Source organism: Canis aureus, chromosome 10 (genome assembly GCF_053574225.1).
Source record: "Canis aureus isolate CA01 chromosome 10, VMU_Caureus_v.1.0, whole genome shotgun sequence".
NCBI lineage: Eukaryota > Metazoa > Chordata > Mammalia > Carnivora > Canidae > Canis > Canis aureus.
Genome location: NC_135620.1, coordinates 75,353,935 through 75,375,379, shown reverse-complemented (window position 1 = coordinate 75,375,379; position 21,445 = coordinate 75,353,935).

Genomic DNA, 21,445 nt, shown 5'->3' with positions numbered 1-21,445 from the left:
TGGCTCATCCATCTACACTTTACTTCAATCTAGAGAGATGCTTGCGTGTCCTGGAGCAACTCCTAAAATATGCCGACTGTCGGCATCAATCAGGAAGGAAGAAGAGAGGGACAAAGGACAGAGTGGCCACAGAGGTGAGCCCGAACCCCGACGTGGGCCATGGTCCAACTCCCTCCCTTGTTCATTCGTCCCTTTATGCGTTTAGTTAGCACTTCCTGACGGCTTATTAAGGAACGAATGAGCTCTCCTTCACTTATTCCACCCACCTTCCATTCCGGGGCCCTCGGGTTTCATCCCAGGGAGAGCCAGGAGGAGCAGGTACTGGGCACACGGCAGTTCAAGAAGACGACGTGGCTCTGGCTCTTGGGGCGAAGGAGAAAGGCGGGGACATCTCAGCTCCTGGGCTTCGTGTGTTGGGAAAGGGTGAAGGGACTCGGCTCTCCGGGGAGGCCTAAGGACTGCACCCTCGCGGCCACGGTGACCTTGGGACCCAGAGCCCCGTCGGGAACCCGAGTTCTGTTCTGGGCAGAGCCGAAGTGGGACTGACCCGGTCCTGCTCCAGGCCTCCTGCTCCCCGCCTCGCGGAGGAAAGCGCTGGAATCCAGGTCGTCAGTGGGGGTGTTGGGGCCCCGAGCAGGCCTTCCCATCCCGACCTTTAGGGACCGGCTCCCAGGGCTGCACCTCGGAGCCCCGCGGCCCGGCCCCTGTGAGCGCTCTGTTAGCGAGGCTGCCCCTTCCTGGCTTTGGGGTCACCGCCCCGTCGGACCCTGACGCCTTGCAGGAGGTGACCGACTTTGACACACATCTGCGCCCGCAGCAGGCAGCCAAGGCCTGGCGCCCAGTAGATGCCGCAGTGGAGACCCCTGGGGGGTGGGCCGATGCCCGGGGGCGCCAGGGGCTGGTGCCAGCGCCCCGCTCTTGCTCCTTCCCGCCGCAGCCCTGCTTTCTCGGGCGCTTCTTCTTATTGTGCAGGTGACAGAGGCGGGGGTGAGAGCGCTCGGGTGTCGAGGCTGTGCTCCCCAGCGCCCGGCCCTGCTCCTCCAGGCGCAGCCTCGGGAGCCCTGGGTCCCCACGGCGCTGCCCCGCCGCTCGCGCCCCGCACCCGCTTCAGAGCTCGGCGAGGCCGCCGCCCTGTGCGCTCCAGTGTTTACCGGGGAGGCTTCCAGAGGACGAGCCGCAGCATCTCCCCCGAAGCCTGTGCTGACTGGAGCCCGAGACTCGGAGCCTCCAGGACCTGCCGGGGACCGGGTTGTGTTCCGGGAAGGGATCCGGCCCCAGCACCCACGGGCACCGGCCCACGCGGGCCTCACGCATGGGCTCCTGAGCATCACAGTCACCACGTCGCAGGAAAGGGCTCCCCAGATATGCCCCCGCCAAGCGGATTTCTCTCTCTAATTTACTAAGTAAGGGATTCTGATTCCAAATCCCGTGTATGAGGCCGCGGTGAAGCCCGTAACCAAGACTCAGAAGAAAATGTGTTTTTCTTGCTCTTAGAGCAGAATAACTCCCCACCCCCAACCCATCTACATTAAAATCTTAAACATTTCCTCTTAGCAATAAAAAAAAAAAAAAAACACCCTGTAATCCTCAGGGGCCTCAGTTATGTGCATCAGAAGACTCATCTCTAAATCTATTCATTGAAATTTCTTTACCCTAATGGAGGGTATTAATGGAAGACTTTTTTTTTTTTTACATCAAATAAAAATATGGGATGTGCAATTCGGAGCTGCCCCCCAAATGCCTTTCTGGTTTTTCCACTTCCCACTGCCTCATGCTTCGTGCCAAAGTTTATGAGTCTGTAATTTCCTGGAAGTTTATATAGCATGAAAGAAGGAGAAGTGATAAAATATGCAATTTAATTGCAAAAACCACGTACTAATCTCGCTAATGTGCTAGATTAAGACCGTAATGTGAGAAGCTACAAGGTGGTTAAACTGATTTAGAGCAAACTGTGCTCCTAAGTCTCTTGGTCTGTGCCCGTAGTTTATGCCACCCAGACCTAACAGTTTATTGTGTTCTGGTTATTGATTTACAGTCTGGGGACAATCGTGTCACGTCGGAGGGGGCGACACTGGCAGTGCTGTCCTCCCGGAGGCCGGGCTGTAAGACGACGGGTCCTGCCTGGGGCTGTGTGGGCCCGGGGACCAGCTCTGCTGCGAGACCCCGAGCCCCGGGCAGGCCCTGCTGGCAACACAGCCCTCTGGGCAGCAGCGTCCCGGGTGGGGGGGCCGCCTGGGGCCCCGGTCTCCCCAACGCCGGGGCGGGGGGTAGGGAGGCGTGCAGGCCCTGAGCTGCGGGACTGGCTGCGGGACTGTCGGCCGGCTCTGGCTCTTCCACCCACAGTCGCTCCACTCCCCGTACTGAAGCTCCGTGGCGGAAAATGGGGCGTCCAGGCCCATCTCATGGGGTTGGGGTCAGGATCCAGGGAGTTGATCCACCAAGTCCAGGGCCCCTAGGAGGCCCCCAGGGGTGGGCAACTCCCTCCTCTTTATTTCAGATTATCCAAGCAGGAGAGGGACTTGAGCACCGTTTTTTTTTTTTTTTTTTTTTTTTAAGGATTTTATTTATTTATTCATGAGAGACACAGAGAGAGGCAGAGACACAGGCCGAGGGAGAAGCAGGCTCCATGCAGGGAGCCCGATGTGGGATTCGATCCCGGGACCCCGGGGTCACACCCTGGGCCAAAGGCAGATGCTAAACCGCTGAGCCCCCCAGGCTGCCCCTTGAGCACCGTCTTCAGGGCACTTACGGCCATTTATGGGGGAAAACTGCAATCCAAAATTTATTTATGAATTTTATTGTTGCAGATATTTGCCTAAGGTCTACCATGGGCTCTCCTCCTCTTTCACATCTTTAACAGCTTCCTCTAGATCTGTCTCTCCTGCGCCCCCTTGATCGTGGAACTCGGGGTGGTGGCGATTCCGTCTTTTTATCTCCCAACCATCTGCCGTGCGCACACGCTGCCTTCCATTGTGCGGGGGCAGCACGCACCCCCGCCTGCATCAGGCAGTGGCAGAGAAGGCGAGAGCGAGCGAGGGTGAGGGTGCAGTACAATAGTGTGACACAGATTCCAGGACCAGCCCACGAAGCGCGGCGCGTGTTCCAGGAGCCGGCCCCGGGCTGGGCGCTTTGGGGAAAAGGACACTGCGGTAGACGCTGTGCGGCGCCCCCGGCCGTCTGGACCCTGCCTGCCCCGGGGCTGCGAGCGTTGAGGCCGATGGCTCAGCTGAGGCTGTCGGGGCGGTGGCCCTGGCTGAAGGAAGGCCGTGCCCCTCCCCGGGGAACGCACACGGTTTGGGGTGAAAGGCCTGGCCCCCGTCCCTCCACTTGGATCAACTCTAGGTCATCTCTCTCTTCTAGTTTAAATTTACTTATTTATTTTTTAGAGAGATTGAGGGAGCAGGGGTGAGGCAAGAGGCAGAGGGAGAGACTATCCCAGGAGAGTCCCGTCGAGCCGGGGGGACCTGACTCGGGGCTCGATCCCAGCACCCTGAGATGAGGACCTGAGCTGAAGCCGCCAGCTGGACGCTCCACCACCAGAGCCGCCCGGCCGCCCCCTCTGGTCATCTCTTTCAGTCCAGAGCCCCTTTGGGATTGGCTGAGGCCTCTGCTAGCACCGAGCCACCCCCGGCCTCTCCCCGTGCCTGCCTGTGTCCCCTACACCCTCTCGGGTGCGGGCCCGAGGACGCCCCAGTGAACCCTGAGCGCACAGGCCCTGGGGCAGGGTCCACTCCCAGGAATCGATCAGACATTCGTTCTGATAACGGGGAAGTGGTGCGGAGAGGGCGAGATGGGCCCCGTGACCTTGGTCCTGTCGCTCCCCAGTCCGAGCCTCAGTGCCCTCTGGACACGGAGCGGCGGTGGGGCCTGGGGGTGTCCGCCCCGGCCCGTCGCTCCCTGGTTCACAGCTGGGCCCCCGGGGCCCCGGGGCGGGCACGTGCGCACGAAGGCCGGGGCGGCGTCTGCCCTCAGCTGCCTCTTCGCCCCTTCTGCCCGGCGATATCTCTGTAGGGCCGTCTGACACCCCGCGCTTTCAGAGCGACCCTGGGGGTCGGCCGGGACCGAGACTCAGCTGCTGCTCACAGTCCAGCGGGGGACAAGGACACGCCTCTCGCTGGGACCCGGTGGGGGACGAGCGGCCACGGGTCGGTAGGGCCCCCCCGGAAGAAGGGCTGACTCACGGGGAGGCGGCGCGGAACTCCACGGTGAAGACAGTAAAGGAGGAGCTTCGCACGGGCCGCGAGCCACAGCGGGACTCTGCCAGGGATGGGCCAGCGGGCGTTTCAGGCGGGGGAGCGAGGGCGCACACGGCAGGTTCTGGAACCTGCAGCTCCGGGGGGCGCGGTCCGAGCGCAGGGGGTGCGTGGGGAGGGGCTCGAGCGCGAGGGCTGACTCCAGATCTCGGCATAAGGGGCTCAGTGAAGGTTCAGGAGGGAGGGAGCGCCCCCCCCCAAAGAGCAAGGGGAGCCTGAGGGGAGGGCCCGCTGGATGGTCACGGTGGCAACAAGGAGCAAAGGCCACTTGGGTGGCCTTGGCAGAGATGCACCAGGCCAGGGGGCCAGGGCTCCGGGGTCGGTGGGGCCCCCGCCCGGAGCAGGGCTTCTCACCTCTGTTCCCCCCACCCCTGCTCGGGGACTGTGCCCGGACGTGGCTCCGGGAATACGTGAACGCCTAATTTTTTTTCCTTCTCAATTTGCTCTTTTTTTTTCCTTCTCCAACAACCAAAGTGTTGGCCCTTCACAACACGTGAATCAGAAATCACCTCCGCGGGGCGGTGGCAGGGCGGTGGAGAGGGCGTAAGCTCCGCTCTCCTTCCGTTCAACGTTCTCTCCTTGAGATACCGTCAGCCTTTCCCTGTGGACTTTACCGCAGCCAGAGGCGAGCTTCCCCAGCTCCCGTGAGGGCGGCCTGGCCGGGGCCCCCGTGCCCGCCCAGCTTTCCTGCCCGGGGCTCCCGGGACTCCCGGAGGATGGCACCGCCCGACACTCAGGCCACAGAATCTCGCGGGGTCAGGGCCTCCTAGAACGGGGAAGGTCTGTGACTCACCCGGGCCTGAGTGGGTCAGACTCAATGGTGCGGAGCCCTAGGAGTCGGGCCGGGCCGCGGGTGGAGGACCGTGACCCCCTGCGGCGGACACCAGGCCCTCGGATGCTGTGCCCGTCGCGCGGCAGGCTTCTGCCTCGGAGTTCACCTGAAGCTCAGTCCTGCGGCTGAAGGGTCTGGCCAGGCTGCCCGCCCATTCTACGGACGGGGAGAGTGAGGCCCGGCTGCAGGAAGCACGTTGCCCACGTGGACAGCGCGCATCGGGAGTCGACCCAGAGGCTGGGGAGAGTGACTTGACGTCCCCGAGCGCGGGTCTCTTGTCTGTGAGATGTGCGAAGGTACAATCCAAGCCCTGCTGAGCTGTGGGGATGAAGTGCAATGTCATAAATGTGCGGACCTTGTCGTCCTCTTGGGCAAACCCGCAGCGTCTGAGCAAGCCTAACGTTAGCAGCCTCACCCCTGGGCATCCGTGGATCCCACGAGTGCCCGTGTCCTCCGAAGGACGAGGACAAGAATGTTCCGGCAGCTATATTCATAACAGCCCCCACTGGACACGTCCACACGCCCATCCCTGGCACAATGGCTAGATGGTGGCACGGCCACGTCACGCGGTACTCCGCAGCGATAAACAAGAGCAGCAGGTGCTCTACAGCACGAGAGAAGGTCACAGATGCACGTGAGAGGGCAAGGGGCCAGGCACAGAACGGTGCTTCGGGTAGGTCCCATCTGTATGGAAACTAGGAACAGGCAAGAGTACCACACGGGAGGGGGCTCAGAGCAGTCGTTTCCTTTGGGAAGAAGTGACGCAGGGGTGGGGGGGTACAAAGGGGTTGCAGGGGCTGGAAATGTTCTACGCCGTGATTTGGGTGATGGCTCCACGGGTAAGTGCAAGTGGAAGATGAATCGAGCTGCACCCGTTTGGGTATCGCACGTCACTGTGCCCAAGTCATTAAAAAATAAAGAAAGAGGGGGCGCCTGGGGGGCACAGTCTGACTCTTGGTTTTGGCTCAGGTCATGACCTCAGGGTCTCGGGATCGAGCCCTGCATCAGGCTCTGGGCTCAGCGTGGAGTCGGCTTGAGATTCCCTCTCCCTCTACCCCTCCCCGCTGTGCATGGGCGTGCTCTCTCTAACAAATAAGTAAATACACACATAAAAATAAAGAAGTTATAAATATTAACAAAACATCAGATGACAGCCCCCTGGGTGTGTGCGTCTAACAACTGGGGTCCCAGTGACAGGGGTCAGGTACCACCAGCGCTAAGGACCCATGTCAAGACCGATGAGGTCGGGGGTCCTGAGGCTTCAGCACGCATGCACATCACCTGGAGAGCGCGCGAGTGCACAGATTCCTGGGCCCCACCCCAGAGTTTCTAAATTTGGTGAATCTGGGATGGGATCTGGGGTCTGAGGGTCTTGCTTTTACTTAGAGGCTCATGGGTGATGCTGATGCAGCTGGTGCTCAGCCCACACCCTGGGGAGCACCGGTCTAAGGTTCCTCAGAAACAACTGGAAAACAGCCCCCTGAGCATCCCACGTGCCAGTGAAGGTCCCACTCACACCCCTCCCGTCCGCCCTCTGAGTCTCACCTGGACGGAGCCTCCTTTGCCTGCAGTGTCTTAGCTGCAAGGGCACCTGGGAAATGTCGTTTGCAGCTTCTGAGTCTCGCTGTACCCGAAGGCACGTGGAAGGGGACGGGCCCCACATGACACGGGACCACACGTTCCTGCTCAGCTGCCTGCTGGAGGCCGGAAGAAACAATCCCGGGCATTACCCCCTTCCCACCCATTTCTCAGATGGGGAGACCGAGGCCCCTCAAGGGACAGAGGTCACCTGGGCGGAGCTGGGACTTACACTCGCGTGCCTTCCTTTGCTGTCTGAGATTCTGTTTCTCCCCGTCCTGGTGCCAAGAGCCAAGAGCGGGGCAGGAACTGCTATTCCACAGACAGGGAGGCCGAGGCCCTGCAGGCAAGCAGGCTGGCCCTCGCACCTGGGGCAGCCCAGAGCTGGGGGAGGGCCTGGGGGGGCAGCCTCAACGTGGGGGGCCCTCAGGCCGGCCTCAGGGCAACACCGGCTCCAGAGCCTCAGGGAAGCAGATCTTCATTTGCAGCGGCCGAGTCTCGTCCTTGCTGTACAACCACCGCGCCCCTCTTTGTTTTAATTGTGGCAAAAGACACGAGTGGAGAATTCACCCTCCGACCGATTCGTGCACGCCCAGCGGCATCAGGCGCCCTCACGTGGCTGCGCAGCCACCACCACCCCCACCTCCAGGCCTCGTCCCATCTCCCAAACTGAAGCTCTCCACCCCGGAACAGCTCCCGTCCCCCGCCTCTCCCGGCCGGCAACCCCCTGGCATTTCCGTCTTTATGAACTTGACTGCTCCAGGTACCTCGCGTAAGTGCCATCACACAGCATTTGTCCCCGTGTCTGGCTTACTCCAGTTAACATAGTGTCCTCGTTCAAGCTTAGCTGTGTTGGAGCCTCCTTCCTCTTTAAGCTGCCGACACCCGACTGCACGTAGGGACCACGTTTGGTCTATCCAGGGCTTGCTTCCCACCTGCCGTTATTCTTAATAATGCTGCCATGGACATGGAGGCACACATCCCTGTTCTGAGTCTCCACGTTCAATTCTTTGGGGTTTATACCCAGAAGTGGAATCACTGGGTCCGCTGGTAGTGCTATTTTCAATTTTTCAAAGGTTCATGGTACTGTTTTCCATAGTGGCTGCACGGTGTTGCATTCCCACCAGCAACGCACAGCGTTCCGGTTTCTCCGGATTCCTGATGAATCCTTGTTATCTTTTCTTTTTGTTTGTTTGATAGTAGACACCCGAATGGGTATGTGGTGGCTGCTGTCCATTCCATTCCATCCATTCCATGCATTCTACTCCATTCCATTCTATTCCATCCCATTCCATTCCCTTCCATCCATTTCATTCCATCCATTCCATCCTATTCCATCTGTTCCATCCATCCCATTCCATTCCCTTCCATCCATTCCATTCCATTCTATCCATCCATTCCATCCCATCCAGTCCATTCCATTCATCCCATTCCATACATTCTACTCCATTCCATTCCATTCCCTTCCATCCCATCCATTCCATTCCATTATATCCATTCATTCCATCCCATCCTATTCCATCCATTCCATTCCCTTCCATCCATTCCATTCCATCCCATCCATTCCATTCCACTCCATCCCATTCCATTCCACCCATCCCATCCCTTCCATTCCATCCCATCCCATCCCATCCCATCCCATTCCATTCCATTCCATTCCATCCCATCCCATTCCATTCCATCCCATTCCATTCTATCCATCCATTCCATCCCATCCCATCCCATTCCATTCCATTCCATTCCATCCCATCCCATCCCATCCCATCCCATTCCATTCTATCCATCCATTCCATCCCATCCATTCCATTCCATCCCATTCCATTCTATCCATCCATTCCATCCCATCCATTCCATTCCACTCCATCCCATTCCATTCCATCCCATCCCATCCCATCCCATCCCATTCCATTCTATCCATCCATTCCATCCCATCCCATTCCATTCCATCCCATTCCATTCTATCCATCCATTCCATCCCATCCATTCCATTCCACTCCATCCCATTCCATTCCACCCATCCCATCCCTTCCATTCCATCCCATCCCATCCCATCCCATCCCATCCCATCCCATCCCATTCCATCCCATTCCATTCTATCCATCCATTCCATCCCATCCCATTCCATTCCATTCCATTCCATTCCATTCCATCCCATCCCATCCCATTCCATCCCATTCCATTCTATCCATCCATTCCATCCCATCCATTCCATTCCACTCCACTCCATTCCATTCCACCCATCCCATCCCATCCATTCCATTCCATTCCATTCTATCCATCCATTCCATCCCATCCCATCCATTCCATTCCACTCCAATCCATTCCATTCCATTCCATCCCATCCCATCCATTCCATTCCATCCCATTCCCTTCCATCCATTTCATTCCATCCATTCCATCCTATCCCATCTGTTCCATCCATCCCATTCCATTCCCTTCCATCCATTCCATTCCATTCTATCCATCCATTCCATCTCATCCATTCCATTCCATCCCATCCAGTCCATTCCATTCATCCCATTCCATGCATTCTACTCCATTCCATTCCATTCCCTTCCATCCCATCCATTCCATTATATCCATTCATTCCATCCCATCCTATTCCATCCATTCCATTCCCTTCATTCCATTCCATTCCATTCCATTCTATCCATCCATTCCATTCATCCCATCCTATCCCATCCATTCCATCCCATTCCCTTCCATCCATCCCATCCCATCCCATCCATTCCATCCATCCCATTCCATTCCATGCATTCTACTCCATTTCATCCATTTCATTCCATTCATTCTACTCCATTCCATTCAACCTATTCCATCCATTCCATGCCTTCTACTCCATTCCATGCATTCCACTCCATTGTTGGAACTTTGATGTAATCATTGAAAAAAAGAATCCCACCCCCTGGGAAGCTCGCCTCCTAATGAGTCTCAGCAGCTCAAGAGAATCACCCTACAGGGTGGCACAGGGAAGGGTGACAGAAGGTCCAAAAGGGCAGCCAAGTGCAACATCTTTCTCTTCTCCTTCCCAACAGTAAACACTTCCTGAGTCTAGAGGAAGCATTTCTGCACACACCAGACTATTGAAATCAGCGTGTGGAAATGCTTTCGCTACATTCTTAAGATCTTCTTCCCTTTTTAGCCTCTGGAAGAGGAGTTTTATTTTGCCTTCACAGTGGCACAGTAATAACCACATAGTTTAAACATAAGTTTTCTTGTGCATTTCCTTGTTGAATTTTGCACATTGAAATTTTTATATTCATGCATTCTTTTATGATGCCTAAATGTTTTCCTTGAAATGTGTATTGATTTGTAAATTAGATTGTCTTCTGTAATAAAATACCATTTGCACAAAGAAGCTTTGTTGTTACAGGAGGCTTGGAGAGGGAACGGAGGGGTGTGGTGGGGGGGTGAGCCCTGTAAGAGGGGGTACAAGGTGCAAAGGGAGGAGATGTGGCCTGGGCTGGGGTGCTGGCAGTGAGCATCCCCAGGTGGTGGGGGACAGGGGTAGACAGGACGCATTTCAGAGGCAATCTAAAGTGTGGTTAGACTTGGTTATGCCTGGGGCGGGGGTCGGGGTCCAGAATGACTTCCCTATTTCTGGCTTCTTGTGTAGGTGATGGCGGAGAAGGCAGGGAACAGAACAGAGGGGTCGATGACCATTTCTGCTTGGACTTTAAAGCTGCAGGACATGTTCAATAAGGCAGGTGCAGGGGCCGGCGGGGGGGTGGGGGAGGCCAGGAGATGCAGAGGTCCGTCAAGTTAGGCCTCAGTGTGTGAGCTCTGACCTCCTGGGATGGAGAGACAGCACAGCCCAGACCTAGAACCCAGCACCCGGCTGTCCTGACTCCTGGGGGGGGGGGGGGGGAGGGAACCGAGAGCTCTTGGCTTGGTGTCCTGAGGGCATGCCCGCTCTCATGGTCCCTTTCTGCCCCGAGGGCACCCATCCTGGGCTGAGAATCCAGCGCCTGCTTGAGTCAGAATGACCTGCCTTCCAGTCCGACCCCTTCTCACCAGCTCTGATCCCCAAATCTCACTTTCCTCATGGGTCACAAGGGGACAGTGATGCCTCCACACCAGCATTTAATGACAGAGGCACATAGGTTCAGGGCTGGCACGTTGCTTAGCAGGATTCTAGGAGACATTTCACAAACAATTGCTGAATCTGGATCATTGCTGAGTCTGCCTGGATGCCCCCTCCTCCAGGACGCCTTCTTTGGTTCCCCTCTCCTAATCACACAAGGTTGGATGTGGGCTCCCTTCTCTGTGCCACCAAAGTGCCTCACGATGCACCTCATTGTCCGTCTGCTTGAACACAGGGGTTGATATCATCTGGCAGGACAGTTTTGTTTGGGCATCATCGAAACCCCGTCCCCGCCGCGTCCGCACCCTGGCATCTGGGGCGAGTCCGTCAGGCTCTGAGCCTGGCTGTCCCCATCTGCAAAAAGGGAACCATATCAATCACACCTGCCTCTGGGGCTGCTGCGAGAATCAGGTGCGGTAACACGTGCACACAGTCCTTAGACCCACGGCCGGCCCGGGGCAGGTGCTCGGGGACGTGGGTCATGTCGTCATTATCACTCAGTGTCACGATCGCCGGTGTCTTTCCCTGAAGGCTTACAGGACTAGAGTCAGAAGACCTGGCCTCTGGTCTTGGGTTTTGATTGTGTTGATATTTAGTGAAGTTTTGGTGCACCTAGAACTGTTCTAGATCAGAGGTCAGGTCAGGATGAGGGGTTCCTATAAAGAGAAGCTCCATCACGTCCTTTCTGTGTCCCCTGTCGGCCCGTGTGACCCGCACGCTGGGGGAGAGGCTTCGTGGGAAGAGACTCCAAGGTGGTCCCCGCCGTCTCTCCTGCGACCACAGAGGCCGCCGGCCGGAGCCATGGCCCTGGTGGCACCTGCTGGCCGCGCGGGGTCCCTGGAGCGCCCCCCGCGCCCGCCCCCCAGCCTTTGGGCCTGGCTCTGTGCGCACACGTGTATCTGAGCGATGCTTCTCTTAATCATATCTTGAATTAATGCAGGCCTCGTTCTTTCCCAGCTCTCATTACCCTCTTAATTAACTCGGCACAGATGGAAAAAGTCGGAATTGCTCTAGCCGAGTTGTTCTGCTAGTTTTAAAATGAGATGGCAGATGGGAGGACGAGGTGGAACGGGCGGCTCGGAGGGAGGAGAGGAGTTTTCAAGCTGTCACCGGGGCGTCAACAAACGCTCCATCTGTCGGTGTGAGGCCGGGAGGCCTCGTGCGGGGCTGGCGTTCGCGGCCCCTCCCCCGGGCCGGGCGCACAGCGTGGGGCGGGGGGCGGCGGGGACTTCGGGTCCGGGTGCTGCGGGCGCCCCGACCGGCCAGACCCCGCCCTGCTGCCCGCTGCGGTCGGCCCGGGCCTCGGTGCTCCTTCTCGGGAGGACTACGACCCCACGCGGCTGTCAGGGCCAACTTGCCCAGCGCGCATCACTTCGCCGCCTGCCGGCTGCCCCGCCCTCCCCGCGGCCCAGAGGCGGTGCCCCCCACCCCGTACCCCCTCCCACGGCCCAGAGGCGGTGCCCCCCCACCCCCCTCGTGGCCCCGGAGGCGGTGCCCCCCATACCCCTCCCCCTGCGGCCCAGGAGGCGGTGCGCCCTCCCCACGGCCCAGGAGGCGGTGCCCCCCATATCCCGCCCCCCGCGGCCCAGGAAGCGGTGCGCCCTCCCCGCGGCCCAGGAGGCGGTGTCCCCGGTAACCCCCCCCTCCGCGGCCCAGGAGGTGGTGCGCCCTCCCCGCGGCCCAGAAGGCGGTGCCCCCGGTAACCCCCCCCCTCCGCGGCCCAGGAGGCGGTGCGTCCTCCCTGGGGCCCAGGAGGCAGTGCCCCCTCATACCCCTCCCCCTGTGGCCCAGGAGGCGGTGCGCCCTCCCCCCGGCCCAGGAGGCGGTGCCTCCGGTACGCCCCCCGCCCCGCGGCCCAGGAGGCAGCACACCCTCCCTGCGGCCCAGGAGGCGGTGCCCCCCCATACCCCTCCCCCCGCGGCCCAGGAGGCAGAGCGCCCTCCCCACGGCAGAGGAGGCAGGAGGCGGTGCCACCCCCCCCCACTGTCTCCCCTCCCCCCGCGGCCCAGGAGATGCTGCGCCCTCCCTGCGACCATGGCCGCAACCACAGCAACTCCTCTGCCCCTCCGCTTGCCCCACTCGGCCTTTAGCCTCCATGACCTGCGTGGCCCCTATGATGCACCATCGGGTCTCTGTGGCCTCTGGGCCTTTGCCTTTCCTGCTCCTCTGTGGGAACCGCGGTCCTTCTCATCCTTCCCCACCAGCTCTTAGGTGCCCCTCCGAGTCCTCCTGCTTCTGTTTCTCCCACCAACATGTTCCCTTACAGCTTCGGCTTGTGAATGAGTTAATAGATGGTTCTTCAGCAGCCAGTACCAGGTATGTGGTCCGCGTGGGGATGCGTCTCAAGCTGCAAAGAGCATAGACCCTCAGCTTTCAAAGAGATCTCAGGAACCTCTTAAGAGGGCAGGAATCTGCTCTAGTGCATCCCAGGTGGGTGGGCTCTCAGGCTTGGCTTGCATACTTGCAAGGGACAGGGAACTCACTCATAAAATAGGCACTCTGGGTGGACAGGTGTGGCTGTGTCATGGTTCTCTGGGCAGGAATATCTGCCCCCTGTGCTGCAGGGAGTCCTTCGGGGCTTGACACGATGGGTCCGGGTCTGCGCTCTCAGTGACACACCATGGAAGGTACCAGCTGCGACCACTCTCCGACTCCTGTCGTGTGACAAGGCCTCAGGATCACCGGCCCTTCTGTCCCACGTCCTGCGGTGGTGGAGTGGTAGACCGAGCTCACCCTTTGGAGTCAGGCCAACCTGGTGTCAAGCCCGTGCTCTGCTGTGACGAGCTATGACACCTCCTTCAGGTCCTTCGCGTCTCCGAGCTCGGGCTCCCGCATCCAGAGAATGGGTGTTGACCCAGGTGATTGTTTCATCCCTTTTGGTTGTGACCCGTGAGGTTCCAAGACTTGCCTCTGAGTCCCCTCCTCCTGCGCAGGGGCCTTTCCTCTGACCTCCTGCCCCCTGTCCCCTGCCCTGATCCCTCCACGGCGATGCTTGGTTCCTTACGCTGACTTCTCCAGCTCCATTCGCCAGTTTTTCCTGAAATCCCATTCTGAGCGAGTCACTGCTGTGTTTCCGTCTTCACCCTCCATCAGCTAGCCGAGTTAAGGCCGGGCCCTGGAGTGCGCTGGCAGTGTCCTCAGCTCCATGAGCAGTAACTCCTCACTCCCTGCTTGTCCCCCAGAGTTCCCCAAAGATACATTCCACTGCTTCACATACGCCATTGCTTCCACCCGCAAATCCCTTTCCTGGGGCTGCTGTCAGCTATGAACTCCTACTGATACCGCAAAACCCTATTGGGATGTCATCTTCTGTCTGAAGCTTTTCCAGACTATTCTTTCCTTCTGAGACAAGCTCATCAATACTTCCCCTAGATCCCTTGACAAGTGCAATACTGCTCCTAGCACAGCGTGTTTGCATAGCACCCCCCCCTTTTTTCTTCCGTGGTTGTCTTCCTTCTGTAAATGTCATAAAACAGGGACGCCTTGATTCCTCCTCTCTGTCTTCTGCAGCAGGGACAGGGCCCGGCAGGCTGATGTCCCCATCTTCCTGACTGTTGCTGCACTTCTGACCCCGGTCTCTTTCCTCACTTTTTTCAAGTGAAAATGGCAGTGGCTCTTAATCAGAACTTCTTAATCACACCACATTATCCTTCCGAGATGCTTTTACCTCCAGGAACCCATTGATTCTCCACTCTAAATTACTATAATTACCACAAATGATAAAATAGCAGCTTTCCCAGTTTTCTTTTCCCTTGCCAATTTGCATATGCTAATGCACAACCTCTCCCCTTGCCCACCCCCCACCCCCCGCACCCTTCCTGCTGGCTCTTCTGAGACACTTTTTGTGTTTGCACCTATTTTGCCCCAGTGCAACTCAGGGCTGGATCTGGGAGGGGAGGACAGAAGTTTCCAGAAGCTCCTAATTCACCCAAGGAATGGAAAAGATAAATGTCCTGTCATATAAAGTGTAGCGAGTACATGGAGGGAGGTCTTCTCTAGCCTAGGAGAAGGCAGGGTGGGGGAAGCAGAGGGCATCCTCTGCGAAGAGGCAGGTGGCCTGGGCTGGTGGTCTTGCCTGGTCCCCTCGCCCTCTGAACCTCACATCCCTCTTCTGGAAATTGGGAGGTTGTGGCCATTTGGCAGTTTCTAATGAGGAAGAAATATGACCTTTTCCATTTGTTTTAAAAAATCTGGTAAGATACACATAAATATCCTAGCCGTTGAAAGTGCACACCTCAGTGGCATTAAGTGCACTCGCGATGTCATGCAGCCATCGCCACCTTCCATTTCCAGAAATCTCATCTTGCAAAACTGAGAGTCTGCGCCCATCAAACTCGCTGCCCATGTTCTCCCTGCCCCCCACCCCCCTAGCCACCACCATTCTACTTTCTGCCCCCGTGAACTTGACTGCTTCCCTTGTAAGTACGTGCACATTTTACTTAGCCAGTCGTTCATTGCTGGATGCTTGGGTTGCTAGAAATACAGTCTTACAAGATCAAATATCTTTTAAAATTTATAAGCAGCACAATTCTAGGAGGTGGAGGTGGTTAGGATAGTGAACTGTGGTGTTGCACTTGACCTTGAGTCTTGGCCAGGTGTCCTTGGGCTCCTCACGTCAGCATCTGTCCCTCGGGGCTCCTGACGTTAACAATCTACGGCATGTACAAGGCTTAGCCCAGGGATCGACCTGTAGGGAGCATCTGTTCTTTTCATCACTCATTCACTCATTCAAGAAATCTTCACTAAGCACCTGCTATGCTCCAGACACTGAGCTAAGTGGTGGCCATAGAACTGTGCACGTCATTCACGATGCTGACCTTGAGAAGGCAAGACCATCAGATAAGTAAGCGAAAGCAGATCATGTCGGACGGTGGCAAACTATGGATTGACGGGGAGCCGATTGAAAGCCATAGTAAGTGCTTGGGGAGCGGACAGTGCTATCACATACAGGGTGAGCAGGAAAGGTCTCCGGAGAGCATGAGAATGGCAAGGGTGAGCCTGGTAAGGATGACTAGAAATGGGAGGGAAGAGAAAATGTAAATGTAAAGACTTTGAGGTGGGAACATGCATGGAATGTTCTAGAAACATGAATATGTCTAGTGTGGCTGGAGAAATTTGAGGTCTAGTGTCACAGGAGATAAGGGCAGAGAGAGAGCCGGGGGTTAGAGTGGCAGGGCCAGGTGAGCTGGGGGAGGGAGACCAGCTGGCACTGAGGAATTCTAAGCGGGGAGGAGAGAGGGTCTGACTCCTATTTCAAAAACATTGCTCTGCCTGCCAGCTTGAGAATCAACTATAGTGTGGGCGAGGGTGGACAGAGGAAGAACTATGACGGTAATAATCCAGGCCAGGGATTGGCAAATGTTTTCTATACCGTTCCAGAGAGTCAACGTGCTTGGCTTCGCGGGGCCATAGCGTCTCTGCTGCAATTACTCAGGCCCGCCCTTTGGAATGCAGCAGCGCGGACAACATGCACACAAATGGGTGTGACCGTGTTCCAGTAAAACTTTATTTATAAAAACAGATGGTCAGCTGGATTCGGCTGAGAGGTCGTAGTTTGCTGACGCTGGCTGGCTTTAGCCGAATGGTGCTGAGTTGGACCAGGGTGTGGCAATGGGCTGCGGGAACTGGCTGAACGTGGGATGTATTTTGAAGGTAGTTTCAGTGGGATTTGTTGTCGACCCTAGAAATGCCAGTTACTGAGGTGAGAGTCTATGGGTGGAAGAGGTTTTTGAGGTGTGAGGAGAATTAGGATTTTGGTTTCAAACATACTAAGTTTGAGATGGCCCTTAGACATCCAAGGTGCAAGCATGCATCTGGGGTTCAGGAGAGAGACAAGGTGGAGGTGAGGTAGGGATTTTGGAGTTATGTTGATGGGGTTGAAGATTGGAGGAAATAATTTATGGGAAAGGATGGATGGAGGAAAAAAACTACCAAGGACTGAGCCCTGAGGGTGCTCAGAGAGATGAGGAGTGGGCCAGCCAGTCAAGGAGACTGAGGAGGTATGGTCACTGAGGTGCGAGGAAAGCCCACGGAGTGCGGAATCCTGGAAACAAAGAGAAGGAAGACTTTCTTTCTTTCTTTCTTTCTTTCTTTCTTTCTTTCTTTCTTTCTTTCTTTCTTTCTTTCTTTCTTTCTTTCTTTCTTTCTTTCTTTCTTTCTTTCTTTCTTTCTTTCTTTCTTTCTTTCTTTCTTTCTTTCTTTCTTTCTTTCCTTTCTTTCTTTTCTTTCTTTCTTTCTTTCTTTCTTTCTTTCTTTCTTTCTTTCTTCTTCTTTCTTTCTTTCTTTCTTTCTTTCTTTCTTCTTTCTTTCTCTTTCTTTCTTTTCAAGATTTTATTTATTTATTCATGAGAGATATGGAGAGAGAGGCAGAGACACAGGCAGAGGGAGAAGCAGGCTCCCTTCAGGGAGCCTGATGTGGGACTTGATCCCAGGACCCCTGGATCAGCTCTGAGCCAAAGGCAGATGACCAACCATTGAGCCACCCAGGTGCCCAGAGAAGGAAGTGTTTCTATGCAGAAATGCTCAGTTCGCTACATGTTGCATTGTGAGTAGTTGTCTACCAGAAGCCCCAGTATGTGGCCTTTGAAAATAAGGTCTTTGCAGATGTAATTAGTAAATATGAGGTCGTAGTGAATTTGGGCGGCCCTAAATCCAGTGACTGGTGTCCTCTAGGAAGGAGAGTGGACACATGAGACACACAGAGGGAAGAAGGCCATGCGCAGATGGAGGCAGGTAGAGTGGTCGAGTGATGTAGCTATACACCAAGGAATGCTGAGGAAGGCCAGTGGCCACCAGAAGCTGGAAGAAGCAAAGAAAGAGTCGTCCCTGGAAAGTGCAAGAACAGGACCCTACTGGCACCTGGATCTTGGATTTCTGGCCTCTAGACTGTTACAAATAAGTTTCTATTTTTTTTAAGTCACCTAGTTGGTGGGACTTGGTTTCAGAAGCCCCAAGAAACTAATACAGGTTGCTGATGGGTTACATAGGATCAGGACAGACACAGAACCTTGGATTTGACAAAACCGGATGACCTTGGCAAGAACTGTTTTCACTAAAGTGATGGATGTGAAAGTCTGATGGGAGTGGATTCCAGAGCGACAGGAGGGAAGCCGTAAGACATCGTGAGCATGACCCATTCTTTCATTTTAGAGGGGGTGGGGAGGAATGATGTAATTGGGGACAAATGGGAGAGATAAGACCTGCCTTATGTTGAGGGGGCCAGTCCAGGAGAGAGGCAAGAAGTCACGATGCAGTAGCGTGGGAAGAATGAGTGGTGTCCTCTGGGACTGCATTTGTGGGCGCAGGGAGAGGCTAGAGGGAGGTCATTCATCGCCGTGGGAGGTAAAGCAGTGAGCTTGGGTGGGCACGGCTGGCACAGGTGATAGAGGGACTTGTAGAATTTCTTTTCTGGTTCCTTTTATTGGAGTCAAAGAGATGAGCTGCAATGAAGGCAGGGGAGGAAACAGCAAAGGTTTGAACGGAGAGAAAGGGTAGGTGGCCATGTGGGGGAGTGTGTGCGTGTGATGATTCTCCCTGGGGAAGTGTGTTTGGATGTCTGGGCAGCCCAAAGGGCCTGTGTGAGGTCAGTGGCCTGAGTCCAGCGTGGGTGGAGTCAGCAGGGTCGTGTGTTTCCCCCTCATCACATTCAGCTGCCAGGGCCGGGCTCAGAGCAGGTGGAGAATTGGATTAAACTAGCAAGTGCAATGAAGCAAGAAATGAACAAGGAGGTCAAGGCTTGTATCAGTTATCTATGGCTGTGTAACAAAACCACCCCAGCACTTGGTGGCTTAAAATAATAATCACCCATTTTTCTTGTGAGTCTTCAATTTTTGGCAGGGCTTTGGTAGGAACAGCTTGTCTCTGCTCGGCTGAGGTGGCTTGGACTGGGGAATGGAGGATTTACTTTTAATATGGGGTAGTAGGCAGACAATGGCCCCCAAAGATACCAGGTTCTAATCCCTGGGACATGTCAATGTTATCTTATTTGGAAAAGGGGTCTTTGTATATATGATTAAGTTAAGGATCTTGAGACAGGGAAATTATCTTGGACTGATTATTCACGTGGGCTGTGAATGCAATCATGAGTGTTCTTGCGAGAGAGTGGCAGAGGGACATTGGACATACAGAAGAGGTAGAGGCAATGGGACCACAGTGGTGGTGGCTGCAAGGCAAGCAATGCCTGGAGCTACCAGAAACTGGAAGATGTAAAGAAAAAATTATCCTATACAGCCTCCAAAGGAGTCTGGTCCTGCTGACACCTTGATTTTGGACTTATAGTTTCCAGAACTAGAAGGAAATACATTTATGTTGTTTTAAGCTGCCATATTTGTGGCAATTTGTTACAGCAGCCCTAGGAAACTAATACAGATGGCGGCTCTCATGTCTAGCAAGTTGCTTCTGTCTGTTATCCACGAGCTGAGCTGACACTGAGGGCTGAGGACCTTAATTCCTCTCTAATTGGACCCCTTGAGGCGTGGTAGCTGGGTTCTAAGAGTGAGTGTCCCAAGAAAACAAGGCAGAAATGATCTTGCCTTTTTGACAGCATTGGTATTACTTCTGCCACAGCCCCATTCCATTCAAGGACAGGAAACAGAGACCCACTTCTCAAGGGAAGGAGTGTAAAAGTCATATAATAAGTGGATGTGAGATGGGAGGTGTTATTACAGCCAGTTTTTAGGATGTACAACCTGCTACAAGAGTGATACAAGGAAATGATGATGGTGAGGTTGATGGCGATGGTGGTGGTGATGATGGTGGTGGTGGTGATGATGGTGGTGATGGTGGTGGTGGTGGTGGTGATGATGGTGGTGGTGGTGATGATGGTGATGATGGTGGTGGTGGTGATGATGGTGGTGATGGTGGTGGTGATGGTGGTGGTGGTGGTGGTGGTGATGATGGTGGTGATGGTGGTGGTGGTGATGGTGATGATGATTTAGTGTGGTGGTGGTGATGGTGGTAGTGGTGATGATGGTGGTAGTAATGGTGGTGGTGGTTATGGTGGTGGTGGTGGTGATGATGATGGTGGTGCTGGTGTTGGTGATGATGATGGTGGTGGTGATGGTGGTGATGGTGATGATGATGATGATGATGATGATGATGATAATGGTGTGATGATGATGATGCTGCTGAAGATGGTGATGACCGACCACACCTCCTGATTGGGCAAAGAGGGAAGTGAAGACACACTGGGCAAAAGGCAGTGGAACGGTGGCAGAGGCAGCAGAGCCTAGAACCCAGTGAGGTGGAAAAGCACTGATGGTCGAGTGAGCAGAGCTCAGAGAGTGAGATTCTTGCCGCTGAACAATTATGGGCAATTATGGGCAAGAACAATTATGAGCAATGAGAGGCGCAGTTGAACCATGGCAGGGAGTGACTGGGGCGTGGATTTTGCAAGACAGGAAGTCAGAGAATGACAGGACAGCCTGTTGAGAGGAACATTCACATGGATATTGAAAGTGAGCCTGTGTTGGAAAGAGTGGCAGTAAACCAGGAGTTAAAACCTCTAGGGGCCCAGAGGTAGTGCCACGAAAAGGAGGGGCAGGGGTGCTCTCATGTGATGGGGCGAGCTTCTGAGCTGCGGGCTTTTAAGGAGGGGGGCAGTGTTGTTGGGAGCCGTGTGAACGGCAGAAGGAGTGTGGGAGAGGAACAGGGCCTCCTGAGGGAGCTGCGGGGGAGAGGGTCCCCAGGGAGATCAGGGTTTGGTTGGAGCCAGGAAGTGGATGTTCGACGTTTAGAAGAGGACAGAGGGAATTGCAGGGGGCACCCTGGGAGATTTTGGCCAGGATGTGGAGCCCGAGGGGGATGAGTCTGGGGGGGGGGGGCACGGCTCTGGGAACCCTGGGCTTCCGGGGTGACTGATGTGAACCGGGACGTGCAGCATGATGGTATTGGATGTGGGGGACTCAAGGTGGACAGCTGGGCCCTGAGGGCTGGACGGAGGCAGAAGGCAGGGCCGAGGTCCTCGCCAGGAGCCCCAGAGCTCCTGCTCCGCAGTGAGAGGCCACTGGAGGGGCCCTGTGTCCGGGGGGCTGTGTCTGGGGGGCTCAGGGCCCAGCGGGTGCTACGTACCACTCCACGGGCCTTGTAGTGCAGGTCAGGCTGCTGGGTTTGTGGGTGGGGAGTGGGCGTCATTTCACTCGTCCCGTGTGCTGTGACTGTCCTCTTCCTGTGAGCTCCTGCAGAGCGGGGTCTGCTCGTGTTGCCTTGGAATCCCCAACACCCCAACACCCAGCACAGCGCTTAGCCCAAAGCACTTAGTAGATAGCATGTGTTGGACGAAGAAGGCTCAGAGGGACGCACTGACTTACCCAAGGTCACAGAGCAAAAGCAGAGCCAGGACCAGTCACCTGGATTCCTGGTTCTCAATTTTCTTTGCTCCTACAAATCCACATCCCTTGAGTTCTTGTAGGGGCTGCTTCTTCCCTTTATCTCTCCCTTTTGCCCATTTATTTTCCAGTGAGATCTGTAGCCCCGGATGGAATTTGAAGCCCAGAACCTCCACCAATGTTCAAAGCCTCCCTCTCTTTGCTCATGTGTAATCTTCAAAAGGCCCTTCCGGCCCATAGTGATCTCCCCCGGGGTTGGGGGGGTCTTGGCAGGCCCGAAACAGGAGCTGCAGCTGGCGAAGAGGGCTTTTCGCTAATGGAATCAACAGGCAGGAAGCAGGGAAGGAGGCGGTGGCTGTGGGGCCTCTTCGCC